The sequence below is a fragment of the Budorcas taxicolor genome, chromosome 19, assembly GCF_023091745.1.
Source record: "Budorcas taxicolor isolate Tak-1 chromosome 19, Takin1.1, whole genome shotgun sequence".
Lineage (NCBI taxonomy): Eukaryota > Metazoa > Chordata > Mammalia > Artiodactyla > Bovidae > Budorcas > Budorcas taxicolor.
The window spans coordinates 20,132,762-20,148,581 of record NC_068928.1 but is presented as its reverse complement, the minus strand read 5'-3'; the positions used below and the strand labels follow the sequence as shown (position 1 = coordinate 20,148,581).

Here is a 15,820-nt window from a genome sequence, read left to right as displayed (position 1 = left end):
GTACTGGAGTGGATTGCCATTTTCTTCTCCAGGGGATCTTCCTGACCCAGGGATTGAACCCAGGTCTCCCGCATTGTAGACAGATGCTTTACTGTCTGAGCCACCAGGGAAGTCCATAATTATTAGCAATTATTAGTCACAACTTAATTTTTTTTCCCTCCCAAAAGTTATAGTCCCTCTACCATTAGCATTTCGTTTATCACTTACAATGTAAAGCGTAGGACTTAATCTGTTTTAAAAGGAAAGGGTATCAAGACTGTGAGAAGTTGAAGGCAGCTCATCCCAGGTTACAGTGTATCAGTGGGAAAGGCCCTTTACCTGGGTTCCTGAATGGGCCTTCTGGATCACCCAGCAATGCAGCTGAAAGCAGTTTTACTATTATGAACACATTAATTTTGTAGCCGTGATGGCCCTGGTTTGGCTTTTGCTTATGCTCCTAGAACCTCTTGGATTCAGCAGAAAGTGGGACCAGTGGATTAATGATGACTCTATATCTTGGTTTTGACCTGTCCTGGCAGGTGTTAGTGTGAATTTACTAAAGTCCTTTACTGAGGATTTTAGTAGTTAGGCTTCATTCAGTCCTTGTGAGGTATGTTATGGTTGGAGTATGATACTGTGTTAGGATATTTCCCCAGAGAGATGAAAGGAACCTTTCCTTTTAAGAGAAGTGCTTTGCCTATTTCCATAGTCTGTGGGACAGTTAAGTTGGAACAAGTTGCTTTTCCAACAAGCTATGTATTTTAATTTTGGTTTCTTCTCCAAGCTGAACAAACGTCCCAACTGAAAACTGTTGTTTTACCGTTCATAGTATGTTCTGGGGAGACTCCTTAGTGCACCCAGAAATGAGGGGCTGATGCCACTCCAGGCTGCACACCAATTTTGTAGCTCTTTAAAATTATGTTTGTTCCAACTCCCTCCGGCCTCCTGTGTATCCCACCTGCTCATCTTTCAGCTCCCCGCCACTAGTTAAAAAAGTATCAAGTTGCCCAGGAAGTTATTTCATTTCCCTGTAAGATGTTATGGAAAACCTAATGAACTTTTTGGACAACGCTGTATCTACCATTGCTCACGCAGGGAAATGCTAGTCTTTATTAAAGTCATTGTACCCAGCAGCAGTCTTTCTATGTGTGTGCACGGTGGTGGGCTTTGGGCTTCCATTACTTTCTTACATTATTTCTTGAAGAATATTTCAGCATTACAGAAACAAAATTTTATTCTTCAAAACAAGTTGATACATTGCTTTTTATTAAATGTACAAGTGCCTAAGAGTTAAACTTGAGAGGGGGGAAAAAACTATTTTAGTTATAGTTTAATTGCTAAAAAAAAATCTCTTAGGTAATTAAAAGCTGCCTTGTGCTGAAACTAGCAGGTAAAAAGCATGGTAGAAACTGTAGTTCTTCAGTGAGGACCACACGCTGCATATGCTAAAGTTGCTGCCCCATCCAGTCCCCCTCATTTGTTTTTTTCATAGCATTTCTCACCTTCTAATAGTCTACGTCCCTTACCTATTTATTGTTTGTCTGATCCTCCCACTTGACGTCATGTACAAAGGGAAGCATCATGAAGACAGGAGTTTTTGTTTGTTTTGTTTATTGCTGAGTCCCTAGCTTCTGGAGCAATGCCTTGCTACATAGTAGGTGCTCAAGAAATATTGGTATGAAATAATTAGAGGAGGTAATCTTTAATAGAATAGATATCTAGGGATTAGAATTGAAATGATGAGAAGAGAATATTACTTTCCTGGAGCTAGTATTAAATTAGGGATTGGATTACTTAACTACTTTAAGGGAAATAACATTTGTGAACAAACTCAAGGATTGAGTTTTAATAATTGGGATTAATTGAGTTTTAATAATTAGGGTTAGTTACCCTAGATTAGAGAAATGATAGACATTTTATAGTATGTAAATACGAAGGAACATTGAATGAAGATAGATGACTAACTCTTATTCATCTTGAAGAGAGCAGAGAAATAGGCTGAAACTTCTGAACAACGAAAATAAAACATGCAGAAGAATTTACTGATTCTAAGAATAAACATTGGAATAGGTAACCAAAGAAGGATGGTTTCTCAGAATGGACTTTTCAGCACTGGTACCATGTTGGAGGCAATGGTGAGACTGGAAAAGAGCACAGAGCCAGGAGTGAGAAAATGTGGTTGTATCCAGGCACTTACTAGCTTTTCCTAGTTTATCTGTGAAAATGGCACTAATGATTCCTGCCCAGTTGATCTCATAGGGCATTTGAGCAACTCAAGTGAGAGAATCAGCATGAAAGCACTTGGAAAATTGTATACCTCTCTACAAACAAAAGCGATTGTTAATGATTTTACGGAATCGTCCCCGTAAGTGATTTAGATTCTTGGAATCTGAAAGTTGGATTTAGTGGTCATCTAGTTCAGATTTTTAGCTACTGAAAATAACTCTTTTTCTGTCACTCTTAATGAATGGGTCCTTGGTTTTGCTTCAGTGTTTCTAGTGCTGTGCCACTGTTGAACAAGCTCAGGTTATTGTTTATGTTCATCTGAAATTGCCTATCTTCAGGCTTTAATCTGTTAGTCTAGCTTTGGTCTTTGGAGCTCAGAGATAAAGCTGCTCCCTCATTCGCATGACAGCTCTCCTGTGACACCTTTATTTGAAATCTTCATCATTTCTCACCTCGAAATCACTGTAGCCACTCAACTGACTTGTGCCATCTCCCATTTGTCTTTCACACTTGCAGAAGATTTATTTAAAATAGACATCTGATCATGTTACTCTCTTTAAAACCTGTTCCTATCTCCCTTGGTTTCAGGATAAAGTCTGACATTAGCTAATAATAGTTACAACTACCATCATTGAGCACTTTATAAATACAATCTCATTTAATCATTATAGTTACTCTATATGATGTCAGGGCTGCTTTTCTGCTAATTTACTTTTAATCTGCTCTTCTCTCCCTCTAGTATGAAATATAAGGTTCTTCATAATTTAGCACATCAGACTCATCTCCAAGTTTAGCTCATACACCCAGCACTGCCCTCCTCACCCCAGACTACTTGTGGTTCCCCAAACAAGTTGTTTAGTTTTACAGCTGCATGTCTTTCGTTATGCTGGTTTTCTCTGCTTAGAGTAGCCTAACTGTCTCAATCCAGCAAATTCTTGCTCAGCCTTCAATGACCCATATTGTTTTCTCCCATCTTTATAATTGTTTCCTGGAGGTATTTTTTAAAATTATTTTTGTTGTGAAACAATTCTGATTTCCTTCCTCCCTTCATTCCTGCTTGCCTGTCTTCCTTCCTTTCTTGAGGTATAGTTGTTCATACAATGTTATGTTAGTTTCAGGTGTCCAACAATGATTTTTTTAAAAAATATATATTTATTTGACTGCACTGGGTCTTAGTTGCGGCATGTGGGCTCTCGTTCTCTAACCGAGGATTGCACCTGGGCCCTCTCTCGCATTGGGAGCAAGGAATCTTAGCCATTGGACTTCAGGAAAGTCCCCCAACATAATGATTTGATATTTGTATACATTGTAAAATGATCACATTAGTCACATATCTCATCAGGGATTTTGTCTGCCATATTTGTATTCCTAATACATAGTACTACTGTTGCCGTAGTACCTGGTACATCATAGGTGCCTGGTGAACAAATGAATGAATGACATTCCTAGTAAGTGTTCTTCTGTTCGGGTTAAACTCTTATTTCACTTTACTATCCATATTACAGTTTCTAGGTCCCTCCCTTACATCCTAGCCAAGCTATTCTTAGGCTTTTCATATTTCACATCAGAAAATGTTGTATTTTGATGACTAGAGGAAGTAAACTGCAACCTTCCAAAATAACTTCTAATGAAAAGTGTACCAAAGGGACAGGTGGTCCAGCTGCTTCCTTAGGGAAGGTTCTCATTGCATTAATTTCTCTATAAGCAGACAGCACTTTGTACTTGTTTTTCTCTTTTACCTTCTGTCACCTCAGGAGGTTACTGCCTTCTGCCCACTTTACAGATCATTGTAGATACAAAGACCACAGGTTTCTCCTTCTGTTATAAGTGGCTACCTAAGACTGCATAATACCCCTAGGAGTCTTAGTCCCTTGGGCTGTAGACAGAATTGAAAGGCAGAAGGCCTTATAGTAATTCCAGGGGAAAGGGCACAGTTCTTGTCCAGAATTGAAGGCAGGAAGAGTTGGGCAGCAGGAATCTATCAATTGCAGAGTTCATTCAGAAGCGATTTAATCTTTGCTGTTGAAGTAGATCAGCAATGCCATTTGCCTGTCTAAAAATGAGATTACCCAAGGATTCTCTTACAAGAAGATAAATTATTTGTGTAGCAGCAGCTCCTGGCCTTGCATAGTGTCTCTTCGTCTTACTACCACATGCTAGTGGTACAGGGAGCATCTCATGTATGGTGCTGGGGTGCGGAGACCAGGGCACAGTGCTTTACTTAGTGCATCTGGGAGAAATTTAACAGTTCTTAGCAACTCTCAGCCTAATGGGCTTGGTTATTGTTAAAATCCATCTTTATCAAAGGAAGCATTGGTTAATGATTTTTCTCTTGGCCTAACATGCCTGGGCATTAGCTGGAATTGCCTCGTGATTTGCAGTGGGGAAGCCATGAGAGCAATTTCTTGTTTGTCCACAAATTAGCATTAGCAGTTTCATTTGCAGATTGAAGGAGCAGGAGGAGTGGGCCCTTCGCCAGTTGCAGCTTCCCTCTGACTAGGGCGTTAGTTCAATTATGTCCAATTAACTTTTATTGCAGATAGTGGTGATAATTACTTGCAAGTCAGTTTTTTGGCTGCAGTTATCCTAAGGCTGAAGTATGAACTTAATGGATTTTAATAACCAGAGTGACACATTTCTCTCCCCCCCCCCCCCCCCCCCCGCCGTCCCCCACTGCAGTTAGTTCTTTTTCCAGACTTCTCTTAAAGAGGAGGTCAAAGCATTGTAAAAATCCATCTCAGAATTACAGCATACTGTCCTTTTGAAGAGCTGTGTAGGATCATATTTTAAAAGAATCTATTAGGAACAGCCTTAATGGCTTTTTATATTCTGAGATCATACCCTTGAGTTCATTGCTGCTTGTCCTGGGAGAATAGACTGAGATGGAACTAAATGTCATTCATAGCAGTATGTGCTTGTTGTAAGATTACTGTAATTGGCAAGGTGCATTTTAGTCCTTTGCTTGCATTGGAAATTCTCTTCAGAGTGCAAAAGAGAACTTTTGAGCACTTTTAAAATCAGTAGGACACTGAGGATATGCTTCTTAATAAACTCTATAGGAATTTCAGTTTGTGATTTTAATAGAAAGTTGCATAATATATTTGGAAACAATCCTTGCTATGTAGAAAAAGAGGGAAGAAACAAAAGAAAATAGTTTGTTTTTCTCTAAAGATGGTGAAGTTCCTTTGCTGTTTCCTTTTCTCTATTGCTGTTTGATGATTACCATGAATACGCTTGTAAGCAAAATTTTCTCTTTAACATGAGAAGACAGAAGCTGATTCCAGCTCAGGTTGTTCCCAGGTCTCCAGGTGACTTGCTGCGGCTTTCATTTTGGATGTCGTTCACCTTAGTGTCCTGTTTCGCTAGGCTCTTTTCCCAAGGGCCCGTCAGTCGCCTTAGGTGTAGTCATGGATGTGGCTGCATAAAAGTTTTGTTGAGGATAAATTGCCAAGGAGTGCATTTTAAGAATCTGCTTTTGTTAATGTAAGGGAAGGGCAATTCCCTGGCAGCCCAGTGGTAGGACTCTGCACTTTCACTGCCATGGGTCTAGGTTCAACCCTTGATGGGGAACTAAGATCCCATAAGCCTCGTGGCCAGAAAAAAAAATGAGAGAGGAAAGTTCATGGCTGCTTGGAGACAGGCTGTAATATAGTTGTTCTCCAAAACTTCCATAATCACCCTAAATAAGAAAGAAGAGGAAAGGATGAATGATAAACATCATCTTTGTACTACTTCAAAGCTCTTCATTGATTGTTACTGAAAACCTTTCTGCTGTAGAATATCTAAGGCTCTGCCTGCCAGCTGCCATTGGTGTGAAAGTGGAGAAGCTGGTAATAGTTGCTACATTTCAGGAAGTCTGGAGATAAAGCTTATGATGTTATTCGAAACTTTTTATATAGTGGGAGGAAAGAGTGTAAAAACCGTGTTCCACTCCAGAAGGTTTGAGAAGGTTTTGCATTGGAGCATAGGGGAGTTACATGTGTTTAGAAAGAAAGGCCTTCAAAAAACTCTTATTAAAACATGAGCTTGGTGGGGATGTTAGCGAATGCCAGGCCTGAAGAAAGGAGGATCATTAATAGTGCCTCCTTCAGGATAAGACATTTCTTTTGGAATCTTTCTAAAGGTGAAATTCTCCATCTTCAGGGTAGGAGAGTTGCGTGAATGCCACTTAGGGGAAGGACTGCCAGAACAGAGTTGAGGCTGGGAGAGGGTTCTAAGTGCAGACACAGGAGAAAGTATTATTCAGATAAATACTGAAAAGAAATTAGAAGTTAGAATTAGAAATTAGAAGTTAGAATTAGAGGCAGAAAAATACATACAGGAAACCTGTTCCAGATGGCAAGAACCCCAGTGTCAGTACTCACCAATTCAGAGTTGAGTCACCTGCATTAAAACACAATGAGAATGGTTTCCACAGACCATGCTCTGCAACTCTTCTTTTTGATCTCTTACCCTCCTCCAGATTTCAGCACTGCTATCTTGGTTATTTTTGGTTTGTTTGTTTGTTTTAACAATTTTAATTAAAAAATTCAGAAACAATCTCGAATTTATAGAAAAGTTGCAAGTACAGTACAAAGAGTATTTTTCTTCCTTGAATCATTTGAGAGTAAGTTGCTCACTTGATTCTCCATCATCCCTGAATACATTAGTTTTTGCAAAGAATATTCTCCAACATTATCACAATGCAACCATCAAAATCAGGAAGTTAATGGTGACAACATTACCATCATATAATTCTCAGCACCCCCCTCAAATGTTACTAGTTGTACCAGTAATGCTCTTTATTACAGAAAAGATCATACCTTGCATTTAGTTCTTCTGTCTTTTTGGTCTTCTTCAATCTGGAACAGTTTCTCAGGCCTGCTTTGACATTCATGACTTTGACTACTGTCAGCAGTTGTTTTGTAGAAAGTCCTTAGTTTGAGGCTGTTTAATGGTTCCTCATGTTTAATTTAGGTTGTCGATCTTCAATAGGAATATCACAGGAATGATGCTGTGCTCGTCATTGCATACTTTTCAGAAATGCAGAGTTTTTATTTGTCTCATTACTGAGAGTGTTTGATCACTTGATTAAGCTGGTTCCTTATAGGCATTTACAGTGTAAAGTTGCTCTTCCCTTTGTAATTAATATTTTGGGAGGAGACAATTCAAAACTATGCAAACATCATTTTCCTTTTAAGCCTTTCAGTTTACTAGTTTATTTACATTAGTATGGGCTCATGATTTCCTATGTTAGTCAACTTATTATAGCTCATTTGGTAAAGAATCCGCCTGCAATGCAGGAGACCTGGGTTCGATCCCTAGGTTGGGAAGATATCCTGGAGAAGGAACAGCTACCCACTCCAGTATTCTGGCCTGGAGAATTCCATGGACTCAGTCCATGGGGTCACAAAGAGTTGGACACAACTGAGTGACTTTCACTTTGATTACATTTTATTAAATTTAGCCTATCTTTATTTGTTTTGATATTCAGATTATCTCAGATTTTGCCAGTAAATCAAGAAAAAAAATTTAACTGAAAGGTGCCTAAGTGATTTACTGTCTTTTTATTGCAAAGGGTTGGTTGGCACTAACCCAGACTAACATCTTATGAACAGTGGTAGAAAACAGAAGTCTCTAATTACTCTGTTCCTAGTATATGCCTCCTTCACTCAGTGTATCCCCTCTGTGTTCCCTCTGATTTCTGCTGTGTAAACTTCTCTTTCTGGAGTTTCCCTCACCAGTTGAGCATCCTCTCACTTCTGTCGTCTTTGACATGTCACTGTTACTCTTTGAGCACTTCCTTTCCTGCGCTGTAATATGTACCAGACTCATCTAGTATTTTCTCTGCCTCAGCCATTTCTCCAAAGGCCTTTGTTCCTGTTAGTGGAGAATTTAGTAATTAGAAGCCAAGATCTGAGCAGACCCTGTTGGGGCTCATTGCTGTTGAACGAGAGGTAGTCACTGCATCCGCCCCTGCTGGGGGCCTCTCACACCGCTTGAGGTCTGGCTCCCCACATCAGGGCTCACCACCTGCAACTTTGTGGATACTTTCCTCACTCTGCACTCTGTTTGGTGCCTTCTGTTTCTTATCCAGTTGAAAGGACCTGACAAAGGGAACTGGGTGAAAGTTGGTTAGGACACTTAGTTGGTGAGGGAGACCTCAGAGCGAGAAGTTGACAGAGTAGAAATTAGGGCTTTAAATGGGTGTACCGAGTGAAGGAGGCATGCACCAGGAGTAGAAGAGTTGAGAACTTGTTTTCTGCCCCTGTCGATAAGATGTTCATTTGGTAGTGCTAGCCATTTCTTGAAGGTATCTTTGAGATAAAGGAAGGCAGAGTTTGGATGTCTGTAAGATAAACCAGATATTTATATAATTTTTCCTGATTCACTCAATGCTAAAGTAATCTTGAGTTAAATTGTTCTGTTTGGGTGGGACTTGATATTTGGTATAAGACTTATTTGACCAGTTAGAACCAGTCACCCACTGACAAATAACAGTGCTGAATGATTATGGAATTTATCAGGGCCAGTCTGCTAATGGGTTGATCTGTGAATGAGTTATGGTACCTTGTGTCCTTGAAAAATTTAAAGAACTATTTTGTGAGTTTTTGTTTTGTTTCCCAGGCAGTTCCTGAAATGAGGAAGCCTCCTAAAGCTAAGTTCAGAATCTCATTTTTGTGAGTGTTTACTCTGGCTATTAAAAGTATTCTTCCAGCACAAATAGGGACTGTCTCTCTCTCCTTTCTTCCTATGGCTGTAGCCAGTATTCTGAATTTTATTAGCTAGTTCTGAGAGTTTGCAGGGCGTGGGAGAAGGGGTTGCTCTTCTTCCTCAGTAAGCTGTCAGTTCTTAGGTCCTTTGGAGGTTTAACAGCCTCTCCTGCTTTCAGAGACACCTTGAGCTTCAGAAGCTTGGTAATTCCTTGGGTATGTGGAATAAAGCTTCCGGTGATAGTGCTGCCGCTGCTGTTGCTGCTAAGTCACTTCAGTCGTGTCCGACTCTGTGCGACCTCATAGTCGGCCGCCCACCAGGCTCCCCCATCCCTGGGATTCTCCAGGCAAGAACACTGGAGTGGGTTGCCATTTCCTTCTCCAATGTGTAAAAGTGAAAAGTGAAAGTGAAGTCGCTCAGTTGTGTCCGACTCTTTGCGGCCCCATGGAGGCTCAGTGAAATGGCAAGGTAAAATCTTTTGATTTTCACTAAGGCTGTAGAAACCCTCCCCCAAAGTTGTTATACGTCAGAATTCCTCAAACTCTACTCAGGCTGGGGCAGAAGTGTAAGTTACTCAGTCGTGTCTGACTCTTTGGGACCCCATGGGTCCCAAAGTGTATGGAATTCTCCAGGCCAGAATACGGGAGTGGGGGCAAATGAACAGAACGAATTAGTATGTCAGTCATGCCTTGTTCTGTAACCTTAAAATCTGCCTGTTGCCACACTAACCCTGGATGGCAGCAGACTAGAGATACAGTGAAGGGCAGTATGTTTACTGTAAGCATTAACATTCCCTGCCTGCCCTGAACTTACCAGCCTTACTGAAACTCTACACTAGAAACCTAAGGCACATAAGCTCAAGGCATTGTGTACAGAGAACTGGTTCTAAGAAGTAACAGACCAAATGAATACACAGTAGATAGAGTAGATGCATAGCCATGAGAAAGCGTGAGCTCCTTTTCACCCTTGAACTCAGAACACCTTAAAGAGCAGAGAGATGCTTCCTGTCAGAGACCTTGGTCGGCTCTGTGATGCCCAGCTTCCATCATAATGTGAGTGTCCAAAGTGGAAACCAACTTAGAAAAGGTATGAGTTGAGAGTACGTTCAGAGTTAGTCAGGGTTGACTTCTCCCATTCAGGAAAGAGCCTGAGAATAGGAGGGGAAGAGTTTCCTGAACAAGGGTAGCTTGAGAGCGAGAGGTAACTGTTGATCATTACTTGTAGTATTCTCTGGTGCACTTTTCCTCAGTGTTCATGATAAAGCTTTCTCCTGGGAAAAAGTCTGACCACTCAAACCTAAAGCTTTCCTTTGCCTTTATGTAGTTACTTTCCCAATGCATTCTTACTCTGGTTATACTTGTTTCCCCGGTCCTTTTTTTGGGAAAAGAATTTTCACTGAAAGCCGTTTCCGAAGTGTTAGACTAGCCAAAGTCTAACAGTGTTACAGAGTGAAGAGCTGATCTGCGGCAGGTAGTTCCCCAAATCCATAGGAGAGTCAGTAATTACATTTACACTTAAAAGACAAAGCCATGGCCTAGAATTGTATGTTTTTGTCGTATATAATAGTGTAGGAAGAGGGCTATGATAGGTGCTCAATAAATATTGGCTTGAGAGGCAGCTGTGGTATGGTGCAGCGTTTTCTGAACGTCTTTGTCTGTACCCACAATGAAGACTGCATCCCAATAAATGCGCTCATAATTTAAATAGCTGGGACACAGTCATGAAACAATAAGCATTCTTGACTGTTACTTTGTGGGTGTTTTTTTTTTTTTTTAAAGCTTGTGGATTAGAAAATATTTGTCTCGTGGAATGAGCTGCAGGTCTGGGAGTTAAGACAGAGACTGTCATGTGAGGTTCACCATCCCAGCTGTGTGTCACTGGACAAGTTACCTAACCTTTCTGAACCTGGGTTTCCTAATCTGTGGAAAGGGAATGATACTTATTCCATCTGGATTAAAAGCTTGTTTTCAATTTCAAGTGAAATAATGTATGCAAACATGTTTCAAAGTGTAAAGAACTATAGCGTCTAAGAGGGTGGTTTAGTTCTGGTGGCAAAATAAAAAGTGACCTGGATTTTGATAGATTATTGGATAGATTAGCCAACATTTAAACAATCTTCACACTGGTGTCCTAAACACTTGCGTATATTAAACTCATTTAATCCTTAAAATGATCCCATGAAGCAGGTAACATTTTACAGATGAAGTTTTCTCCCCCAGGGTCACACAGCTGGTAGGGAGCAGAGACCTCAGTCTTGCCTAGTTCTAATTCAAACCCAGTCTTGTCTCTTAGCCACTTCGATGTTGTGCCTCTTGTTAATCCAGGTTTCTTCAGGTAATTTGAGCTGCACTGGATGCTTTTCTGTATGTGAATTTTCTGCTGTTGAAACCTTACCAGAAAATGACTGCCCTTGCCACCCAGTTTCTTCCTAAATTCTGTTGACTTCTTTGGCTCTCTTGGTTTTATAATCAAGAAATGAAAGCTGAGTAGAATGTTATCCTAAACTAGATAGTCCAGGAGTGAGAATTCATCCCCACAGAGTGCTGTAATGCATGTTGTGGTCAAATACAAATGACTTCATAATTTTCTCGTATATATAATAAATTTTACAAAATTATTATTATACCATATTTATGTATTATATGTACTTTTTAAACCCAGCACTTATAAGCATTTTTTGTCTTTAGATATTCTTTACTGATATATAATATATTTGATTTGGGAGGCTTATACTAATTTCATTAGATGAATATCCCATAATTTATATAATGATTTCCTTGCCTTTGGACATTTAGATTGTTGGGAGTTTTCACACAGTTATGAACCATACTGTAGTGAAGAGAGTTGTGTGAGAATCTTTGTTTACATTTCTGATTATTTCCTTAAGTTAGGCTTTTTAGAAGTATGATTATATCAAAGAGTATGAGTATTTTAAAAACTGCTCATATTTATTTTTAGAAATTGTGTCAATTTAGCATCTCACTTTAGTGACTTTTCACTGAATCCTTGACTCCGTGTGATTTAGACTTTTTTTCAAACATGTTTGTCAATTTTTAAGCAAAAAATAAAATGCCATCTGTTTAATTTACATTTCTTTAATTATTAGATAGTTGCACCATTTCCTTGTGTGTTTGGAGTTGCTTACATTTCTCCAACAACTTTGATGGAATTCATGTCTTCACTCCACTAACATACACTCATTCACATGTTGCTGTCTCCTTCTCTGCTTCAACACCTGTTCAAAATTTCATTAAAACATTCTCTGCAGTTTTGACAAACTATCCTCTTAAGTATAAACCAATGTTACTCAGTACATAGCAAAAATACGTGTTTATAAATTTCTCTCAAAACTTCTGAACACAGCAGTGAGCTTTGGGTGATGCAGTTTAGACCCAGAAAAGGGAGACACCTGGGCACCAGGGTGAAGAAACACACACAGACCCAAACACTCTGATTTAGACTTGTTTTAGAATAATACCTTATAGTTCTGTACTCGAAATGGGGCCGCCTTATAAAAAAGAATGAAGTAATGCCATTTGTAGCAACATAGCTGGACCTAGAGATTATCGTTGGAGAAAGCAATGGCACCCCACTCCAGTACTCTTGCCTGAAAAATCCCATGGACAGAGGAGCCTGGTGGGCTGCAGTCCACAGGGTCACTAAGAGTCGGACACGACTGGAGTGACTTAGCAGCAGGAGCAGCAGCAGCAGCAGAGATTATCGTACAAAGTGAAATAAGTCAGAAAGGGAAAGAGAAGGGGAGCTCCCTGGTGACCTGGTGGTTGGGATTCTGGGCTTTCACTGCCATGGCCTGGGTTTGATCCCTGACCAGGGAACTGAAGGTCCCCCAAGCCGTGTGGCACAGCAAAAAAGAAAAGAAAGACAAATACCATATGCTGTCACTTGTATGTGGAATCTAGAATAGGACACAAATGAACTTATTTATGAATCAGAATCAGACTTACAGACAGGGAACAGATTTGTAGTTGCCAAGGCAGGGGCCGTGGGGGCAAGGTGGATTGGGAGTTTGGGATTAGCAGATGCTAACTATTATTATATATAGAATGGATACACAGCAAGGTCCTAATGAAAAGAGTATCAAAAAAAATGTATATATATGTAGAACTGAATCACTTTGGCGTACAGCAGAAATTAACACAACGTTTAAATCAACTATATTTCAGTAAAATATATATATATTTTTAATGTGGCAGGCTTTCTAAATGCCCTTAAGTCTCTTAAATTTCTGTCCCCCTTCAAACTTGAAAGCCAGACTCTAGACTGAGGTAGAGGCCTCCTCTGGGCCAGCGAGTCCCTGGAGAATGTGGCCTGCGTGCAGTTGAGGGAGGAGGAAGGGCCTGTGTAAGCCGCGTGTTTAGCTGCTCTTTGAACACATGCTTGCCAAGGTTTTTAAACAGCCTGCTACATTCTTAAAATTCTTTTTCCATGTTGTGACTTTGATCTGTAAGATTACAGAAGCTATACTGAGGACCTGCCTTTTTTCATTTTTATCAGAATAAATGCCTGTCTATGGTGTGACTTGTTTTAAGCTCAGTCAGTGCCTATTGAAGGACTTTTTAGACACTCTGAGCCTTAAAATCGCTCTCAACTTTGATATCTTTCCTACAGATTTCCTTTTTTAACTCAGTTGCCTCAGTTTCCCCATCTGAATGTGAGAGCTGTGCTTCTCTAGCAGCTTTTCATGAACTCATGGGGGATGCAGGCCTTTGAAGATTAAAAATTGCCACATAATTATAGGTTATTTGCTGAATTATATTTCATCTGAGTAATAATCAAAAGCTTTCTGATTTGGTACAGGTTTCTACGGGAAATTGTAAAAGGAAAAAAATCCAATATTTGTGTATTATCGCAAGGAAGCAGTTTCTTCTGATTTCTTATTAATCTCTTTGTCTTGCTGTGCACAGTCCCAGGTACTTATGAGTAAAATCCTACGAACCTGACAGCTCTGCCTGTGATTATGAATGTGGTTAAGTACAAAGGTTGTCAGTCTTTCTAAAATGGTTCAGCTTAAGTTATAGTGATACAGCCCTGTTAGGAAACTGAAGGCAATTAACGAGAAACTGCAAATTCTGATTTAGCAGCTTGTAACCTTCATTTCACATTTTTAGGAACACTGATTTCTACCTAATGGTAATTAATGTGCAGAAGCCAGCAGATACTTTTCAATACAATGCAAAAGTAGTACCTGGGCCTTTTTTTTTTAAGCACCTAGGCAGTTTTTGTCTCTTCTGCTCCCTCATTCCCAGAGTAAAGGCACCTGTGTACACACCAGCACAGACACTTTTTGGCACTTGTGTTATTCATGTGTTTCAAGGACCTAAATTCAGATAAATTCCAGACCCTGGGATTAAAGTATATCCTATTCTTTTGGAATGTGAGCCAGCAGTATTTATTAAACATCTGTTACATGAATAATCTTGGTCCTAACCCTGTAACTGGGAAGGATAAATAAAAGATAGTCTTCAGAAGCTCAAGTTGAAAGGTTAGAATGTCCAGGGCAAATACTTTCTTGCGACCTGAATAACAAATTCAGGAGAAAGCAAGCACTTGGGTCCTTAGATGAAATAAATAATGAGAGGATCCAGGAAAGCTCATGCTAAAGAAAGCACTGGCAGAGAAAGCACCTTTAGTGACACGTGGTGGGGTGGGATGGAGGGAATAGGATAGGAACAGGACCTTTTGTGATCGGTCTTAAAGGGTAGTTAGAAATAATGTTTCCAAACCCCTTGAGCCTCCTGTGTTCAGCTTTGTGGAGGTGGTTTGCAGCAGGGGTAGTTCAGGGCTTGCAACAAAGTTAGTCCAGAGGGACCGTCCGTCTTTCTCACCTGCTCTTTCTCCCAGCTTAGAGTTGTGAGGTCGCAGTTGCTGGTGGTAAGTCCCCTATTGTGTTAAAGATAGAGAAGAAAGATGCCTTTGAGCAACGACTGAATGTTACTGAGATTGGGTTAGTAGTGAAAAGTACGGGGTAGTTGGAAGTTGCCAGTTACCTGGACTGACAGAATTATTTGTTTGAATAGATGATTTTAGTGACACAGACCTTGAAGAAGACTGGTTATGCAGAGTCTGGTTTGATGAACATGTAATATTTTACCATCTTTGTCCCTGTTTATTTTCCCCAGAGCAGTATTCCCTTCGGTTTTTAACCTAATTTCTTGGACCCCAGGAGTAAAGGAATGGGGAGCAGTAAGATGAGAATTCTACCCCCACTACTGAAAGGCAGTCTTTTTAGATAAGCCTTTACCTCATGGATGAGAAAACTTAGTAGTCAAAGATAGTGATGACTCTTAATGAACGCAGTTGCTCAGGGTTAATCATACTCTCTCAAGATGCATGGACTGAGGATTTTCACTGTTGGGTGTATTTTATAAAGTGGAGTCTGGTAACAAGGGGGCATAACATTTTCTATTTTTACTTGGGATTTCAGAGATGGCACTGCTCTCAATTTCATTTTTTTAATTAAAATCCATCAATGGCAGATTTAAAATTTTGAACCACAGCATGAATCAGAAATTGGATTTGTCAACCTTTACTTTTGGGGAAGTGGTAATTCTTTTTGAAAGTGGGGTTGAAGGCAGAGAAAGAGAAGGAAAGCAGGAGAGAGTCTTGGAAATAAGGGTACTGGAAGGCACGAGGCTGTGGGTGGGAGACTCTCCTGGGGGGTCATGACTCTCCATCACTTCACCCCCGACTCCCAAGTAAAAAAACCTTTGCTAGTATTTTCTCTCCCCTCCTTTTCTCACTAAAAAAAAAAGAAGAAGAGGAGTCTTTCTTTTCCTCATTTTCTACCCTCCAGTGGTTGTTAAGCATAAACAGGGACAAACAGTACAAACAGCTGAGGTTTTCCTACCGGCACAAACCTGTCCCAAGGCAGAGATGGCCCTTTATCAGATGCCACCCAGGA

At 40.1% G+C, this 15,820-nt stretch overlaps 1 protein-coding gene across 2 annotated transcripts in view; it reads left to right on the top strand.

Moving 5' to 3' along the window:
• The window catches only part of FAM222B (family with sequence similarity 222 member B), a 57,319-nt gene that overhangs the window by 26,825 nt on the left and 14,674 nt on the right, over positions 1-15,820 (top strand). The window lies entirely within an intron of this gene.